The sequence below is a fragment of the Myotis nattereri genome (genome assembly GCF_964212035.1).
Source record: "Myotis nattereri genome assembly, chromosome: X".
Lineage (NCBI taxonomy): Eukaryota > Metazoa > Chordata > Mammalia > Chiroptera > Vespertilionidae > Myotis > Myotis nattereri.
This window is the reverse complement of record NC_138078.1, coordinates 77,297,621-77,305,640: the sequence shown is the minus strand read 5'-3', so window position 1 is coordinate 77,305,640 and position 8,020 is coordinate 77,297,621.

Here is an 8,020-nt window from a genome sequence, read left to right as displayed (position 1 = left end):
ACAAATTAGGAACAGAGTCATGAATATTTTGTCTTTGATACTTCAAAACATAGTGATTTTATTGTTTTTTTGTTTTTCTATCTTTTCTTCATTCCTTCGATCTCTTTCCAAACCCCACCAACATTCACAAATGATTTCCTTGTAATATTAGAAGTATAAATTAAGTTTATACATGGAATTACTTCTAATAGTTTACACTGATATAATAACTAAAGATGAATTAATTTGGGTTGATAGAAGTTTTGTTTTGTTTTTAAGTCTCCACTTTTATACTTTTATTAGGCTAAGATATTTACTAAAGGTATTCAGAGAATGTGATAGCAGCTTTCTCACCATCTTGGTTACTTTGGCCTGCTCTGACTCCCCTTTGTCATGACTGGAAATCTCTGTGTCTAGCTTTTCTGTCCCAATGGAAAGTTAATGCCTTTGGCCTTGTCTGTTGATCCTGATACATGTTTTTATATTTTATTTATTTTATTTTAATATACAGTAAAATTTATTATTTTGGGTGTTCAAGTAGTTTTGACAAATCATAGAAACATGTAACTACCACCACAACCACAATACAGAACATGTGTCACCCCCACGGAACTATCTTATAATCTTTTGCATTAATCCCTCCCCCTCCTGGCATCCATCTCTATAGTTTTGTCTTTACAAGAATGTCATATAAATGGAATTATACAGTGTATAGTCTTGGAGCCTGGCTTCTTTTGCTTAGTGCAATGCATTTGAGATTCATCCATATTGTTGCATGTAGGAGGAGTCAATAGCTTTTTATTGTTGCATAGTAGACCATTATTGGATATATGACAGTTCGCTTATTCATTCCCAAGTTGAAACAATTTTTAGTTGTATATTAGTCAGAATTCTCTAGAGAAATGGTGCTCAGAGCAGGGACCAGGTAAGGCTGAGAGAATTAATACTGCCGCAGTGGCAAACTCCCTCCCAATTATGTGCAGAGAACTTCTACCTATATTATCTCATTGAATCCCCACAGTCCCACAATGTGTATATTTTCAACCACAAATTATACATAGTAAAAATGAAGCTCAGTGATACTGAGGAACTTACTTATTCAAGGGTATAGCCCCTGATGGGAAGACATCTGTAAAAATGCAGGCCTAATTATAGAAATCATTGTTTTAATCGTTTCATTTATTTATTTATTTATTTATTTATTTATTTATTTATTAGTTTTCAATTGTAGTTTATATTCAGTATTCCTCTGTATCAGTTGCAGGTGTACAGCATAATGGCTAGACAATCATATATTTTACAAAGGGGTTGCCCCAAGAGGCACCATAGATAGTTATTACAATATTATTGACAATATACTCTGTACTTTACAGTTCCATGACTATTTTGCAACTACCAATTTATATTTCTTATCCTGCACCTTTTTCACCCAGCTCCTCAAACCCCCTCCCCTCTGGAAACCATCAGTCTGTTCTCTGTATCTGAATATGTTTCTATATTTCAAAATAGTTTTTTAATTTATTGATTCGAGAAAGAGAAAGAGGAAGAAAAAGAGATATTTTCTATTTCACTTATTTATGCATTCATTGATTGATTCTTATATGTGCCCTTTCAGGGACCAAACCCACAAACTTGGCATTTCTAGAGGACACTCTAATGAACTGAGCTACCTGACCAGGACTGTATCTACTTTGTTGGTTCATTTATTTTGCTCTTTAGATTGTACATATAAGTAAAATCATATGGTATTTTTCTTTCCCTGACTAACATAACCTCTAGGTTCATCCATGTTGTCACAAATGGTAAAATTTCATTCTTTTTTAAGGCCGAGTAGTATCCCATTGTGTACATGTGCCACAGCTTTTTTATCCACTAATGTATTGATGAGAAACTGGGTTACTTCCATATCTTGGCTATTGTGAATAATACTGCAATAAACAAAGATGTGCATATGTTCTTTCAAATTAATGTTTGGGTTTCTTTGGATACACTCCCAGAAGTGGAAACATTGGATCAAAAGACAGCTCCATTTTGAATTAGTTTATGTTACTATTGATTTTAGAGAAAGAAGAAGGGAGAGAGAAACATTTATTTATGTTTTTGTTCCACCCATGAATTCATGCATTGATTGATTTTTGTAAGTGTCCTGACCGGGAATGAAACCTTCAAACTTGGCACATTGGGTCAACACTCTAACAAATGGAGATACCTGGCCAAAGTATGCATTTTAAATTTTTGAGGACCTGTGTACTGTTTTCCATAGTAACTGCACCAATCTGCATTCCCATAAACAGTGCACAGGGTTCCATTTTTTCCACATATCTCCAATATTTATTGTTTGTGTATTTATTAATAATCATCATTCTGACAGGTGTGAGATAATGTTAATTTTTTAATTGTTTAAAGTTTTACATATGTCTTCTTTTTCCCCAATTGATCCCCCTAGCTACTCCCACCCTGGAGGGCAAGCCCCCACTGCCCAGTGTCTGCATGGGAAAACATATTTGCCAATGCTATTTCAGATAAAGTTTTAAACTCCAAAATTTACAGAGAACTCATACAACTTAACAAAAGGAAGGTAAAAAAAAATCCAATAAAAAAATAGGCAAAGGACCTAAATAGACACTTTTTGAAAGAGGGCAGAGAGAAGGCCGAGAGACATATGAATACATGCTCAAAGTCACTAATCATCCAAGAGATGCAAATCAAAAAAACAATGACGTGCCATCTCACACCTGTCAGAATGGCTATCATCAACAAATCAACAAATGCTGGCAAGGATGTGGAGAAAAAGAAACCCTCCTGCACTGCTGGTGGGAATATAGACTGATGCAGCCACTGTGGAAGACAGTATGGAGTTTCCTCAAAAAATTAAAAATGGAACTCCCATTTGAACCAGTAATCCCACTTCTAGGACTATATCCCAAGAAACCAGAAACACCAATCAAAAAGGATATATGCACCCCTATGTTCATAACAGCACAATTTACAATAGCTAAGATTTTGAAACAACCTCCGTGCCCATCAGCAGATGAGTGGATTAAAAAACCGTGGTACATCTACACAATGGAATACTATACCCACCACTATAAAAAAGAAGGAACTTTTACCATTTGCAAAAGCATGGATGGAACTGAAGAGCATTATGCTAAGAGAAATCAGTCAGTGGGAGAAAGATAAATGTCACATGATCTCACTCATATGTGGAATATAATGATCAACATAATTTGATGAACAAGAGTAGATCCAGAGACAAATCTCAGGGGAGGGGTGGGTAGAGAGCAACCAACGGGCTTTTATGCATGCATATTAGCATAACCAATGGACAGAGACAATGGAGTGGTGGGGGCTTGCCCGGTGTGAGAACGGCTGGGGGGGGGGGAGCTGTCACTCAGGGAAAAAGGGGACATATGTAAAACTTTAGACAGTAAATAAATTTAAAAAATGAAAAAAAAAAGAAAATCCAAAATTAGCAGCTTAAAATTACACCTTAAAGAATAAGAAATAGGTCAACAATTACTGTGAGTGGCCTCTTTTATGGGGGGTGGGAGATACACAGTGCTCTTTTCATCAACTAAGCCAGTGATGATGAACATATGACACGTGTGTCAGAGGTGACACGCGAATTCATTTTTTTGGTTGATTTTTCTTTGTTAAATGGCATTTAAATATATAAAATAAATATCAAAAATATAAATCTTTGTTTTACTATGGTTGCAAATATCAAAAAATTTCTATATGTGACACAGCACCAGAGTTAAGTTAGGGTTTTTTAAAATGCTGACACGCCAAGCTCAAAAGGTTCGCCATCATTGAACTAAGCAGTCAGAGTGAAGGTAGGTACTGGAGCAAAGGCCAGCATGTGTGCACTGGTAGTGATGGCCAAGTACTTATTTAACTGAAGAGAAAGATGGGGCAGAAGACCAAGATTATAAAGAACTTTCTATTTACACCCTGCGTCTGTGGATATTGTTTACCACCTATGCTGTTTTGTTGTTGTTGTTTTTAGGACAAATTCAAGAACAGAACTTAAGAGTGGCTTAAGGAAGATCGCATAACCAAGGAATGGCTAATTAAGATTCTTCTATAGGTGTGAAAATGCCAGAATTCTGGAAACATTCAATTCTCATCAAGAAAACTAGAGCAGTAAAAAATTATTTCTGGTCTGATCAAGGGAGGAACTGCCAAACTTCAGATAACAGCAGACTTTTATGTGACACTGAGTAGATTATCCACCTACAAAGGGAACATATGCTCAATATGACATAATGGCATTGATAATTCTTAGCTGGTTATAAGTGAATGAAAAAAAAAAGTTACTGCAACTAAAGAAAAAATATTGTGCTATTTAAATTGATCCTGCTCTTATTGTAGTAGAGAAGTACCCTTATGTGGTAGAATGGCATACTAAATCATGTGATTTTTCTTGTTGAATAGGCTTTAGCAAAACCTGGACTTAAGCTATTACAGCAAATCTGACATAATGCTCAAGAAATCTACACTAATAAAAGAGACACATGCAAATTGGTGTCATTCTGCTACGACCACCATCCAATCAGGATGACTATGCAAATTAGCTCAACAAAGATGGTGGTTAATTTGTATATGCAGGTGCAGAGCAAATACTGAGGACTAAAGACAACTTAAGACTGAAGACAACTGAGGACTGAAGAGGCTTGGCTTCTCTGCTGTGGTTGAAGCAGAGAAGCCTCGAGGCTTGGCTTCTCCACTGCAGCTGGAGTGAAGGCCTGGGTCCCAGGTGCCGGAGGAAAACCGGTGCCGGAAGCCAGGGGAAGGAAGGCCTATTGCACGAATCTCTTCATGCAACGGGCCTCTTGTAACATAATAAATTAATTGATAAACTCCAAGAACACAGTATTCTGTATTTATAGTTTCAGCTGGTATCACTGATGTATAGGAAGTTATCCATTGATATGGTGTTTATCATCCAAATGTCACAGTAGTGTCAAATTCATGGATTTTGACAAAAATTCAGTGCTCAAAGTATTTAAAGAAGAACTAATTCATGTATTTAACAAAATAATTTCTTAAACACAATATTTAAGTCAAATAAAAGATATTACCTATGTAATTCTTCCAAGAAGGACAGAGTGTTCCACCTAAACATTACAGAACAAGCACATTCTGAAATTCAGATATCTAAAATTATACAGATGATAAGCTTTTAGAAAAGTTCACGGACTCCTATAATATTGTTTTAGTAAAAGATGAATTTTTGAAAGTAGCCGACTGTAACTTACAGAAGATTCTATAAACAAGCATGCCTCAGAAGACTTCTGACTTGTGGATTTGTATAAATGAGATGCAAAAACTGCTCATCTATGTATCTTGCTCAAAGATTTATTTATAATATATTTTTGTTCTCAAAGTGTTTCCTTTACATTACTGACATATTTTCAGATGCATTGTATTCATCAACTGGGAGGTCTTTTTTCTCTACCTTTCCCAATATACTGTTTTTTATCATATATTAAAATAGATTTTAAAAATCTGAACAGCAATATTTGGAAAAAAATACTATAATTTTTCAAGGTGAATTTGGTAATTTATTGTTCTTATGAAATTTTCAAAGTATTTTTACACTAGAAAAGTTTGTAGTTTTTTAAAAGAAAGTGTTATGAAATGCTAAAACAATGTGCATGATTTTAAGTATTATCTTTTTAATTTGAGTGAACCATGCTGATGTTAACATCATTCCCTGAAATTGTGTTATTTTTGCTTTTATCATTTGGAGAAAATCAATATTTACCAAAAAAGATTTGCACTCGATATTAAAAAAAAAAAGAAAAATAAATTCTAAGAATCCATTTACCACTAATTATTAATCATTACAAAATATTTTATATCAAATCATTTAAAATAAAAATGCGATGGAAAGTCTCTAAAATTAACTAGAAAAAGAAAAGCAAACTAAACTGAAAGCTAGCATAATGGTGGAGATAATAAAGGTTACAAAAGAGATAAAATAACCAGAAACACCAATCAGAATGTATATATGCACCCATATGTTCATAGAAGCACAATTCACGATAGCTAAGATCTGGAAACAGCCTAAGTGCCCATCAGTAGATGAATGGATTAGAAAACTGTGGTACATCTACACGATGGAATACTATGCTGCTGTAAAAAAGAAGTAACTCTTACCATTTGCAACGGCATGGATGGAACTGGAGAGCATTATGCTAAGTGAAATAAGCCAGTCAATGAAGGAAAAATACCACATGATCTCATTCATTCATGGATAATAAAGACCATTATAAACTTATGAACAAAAATAGATACAGAGGCAGAGCTGCCTCAAACAGACTGTCAAACTGCAGCGGGAAGCCCGGGGAGGGTAGTGGGGCAGAAGGGGGGGAGTAAGAGATCAACTGAAGGACTTATATGCATGCATATAAGCATAACCAATGGACATAAGACACTGGGGGGTGGGGGGCAGGGGATTGTCAAGGGTGGGGGAATAAAGGAGACATATGTAATACCTTTTGTAATACTTTAAGCAATAAAAATAAATAAATAAAAAGAAAAAGAGGGGGGCAGGAGGTAGGGGGGTAAGAGATCAACTAAAGGACTTGTATGCATGCATATAAGCATAACCAATGGACATAAGACACTGGGGAATAGGGGAGGCTAGGGGACTGTCTAGGGCGGGGGGATAAAATCGACACATATGTAATACCCTTTGTAATACTTTAAGCAATAAATTAAAAAAAAATAAAATAAAATAAATAAAAAAATAAAAGGTGGAAACAAAAAAAAGAAAAAGAGAAAAGATAGATAAAATACATAGTAGAATAACAGAAAATAAACAAAACCATGACCAACTTATTTGAAAAGATCAGAAAAAGTGTGAAATCCTTACTTAGATATACCAAGAAACAAAAAGAGAAAAATCAAATTACAAAAAGAAAAGAGAGAGAGAGAGAGAGAGAGAGAGAGAGAGAGAGAGAGAGAGAGAGATAATCAGAAATGCAAGAAGGGAGACTAATACCAATTTACAGAAATATAAAGGTTTATGAGAAACTACTGTTAATATATGTATGACAATAAATTTGATGATCTAAATGAAATTGACAACCCCCTAAAGACACAGCATACCAAGATTGAATCATGAAGAAATAGAAAATTCGTACAGAGTTACATAACTTGAAAAGAGATTAAATACAATAATAAAAAAATAAATTCCCTTCTTTTGCACGTATCTGTCCAATTTTCCCAACAACATTTATTGAAGAGATTGTCTTGACTCCATTGTATGTTCATGCCTCCTTTGTCAAACATTAATTGAGCATAGTGGTTTGGGTTGATTTCTGGGCTCTCTATTCTATTCCATTGGTCTATATGTCTGTTCTTGTGCCAGTACCAGGCAGTTTTGAGAACAGTGGCTTTGTTATGTTGCTTGATATTTGGTACTGAGATCCCACCTAATTTGTTCTTCTTTCTCAGAATTGCTGCAGCTATTCGGGGTCTTTTTTATTCCAGATGAATTTTTGGAGAGTTCGTTCTAGGTCTGTGAAATATGCCATTGGTATTTTAATGGGGATTGCATTGAATCTATAGATTGCTTTGGGTAGTATGGACATTTTAATAATGTTAATTCTACCAATTAATGAACACGGTATGTTCTTCCCCATCTGTTTATGTCTTCCTCCATCTCTTTTTTCAGTGTCCTGTACTTTTCCGAGTACAGGACTTTTACCTCCTTACTTAAGTTTATTCCTAGGCATCTTAATTTTTTTTTTTTGGTACAATGGAATTGTTTTTAAATTTCACTTTCTATAAGTTCACTATTGATGTATAAAAATACCATAGATTTATGGGTGTTAATTTTGTATCCTGCTACAAGGCTGAATTAATTTATGAAGTCTAATAATTTTTTGATGGAGTCTTTAGGGTTTTCTAGGTACAGTAATATGCCATCTGCGAATAACAACAGTTTTACTTCTTCTTGTCCAACTTGGATACCTTTTATGTCTTCTTCTTATCTGATTGCTATGGCTAGCACTTCCAGTATTATGTT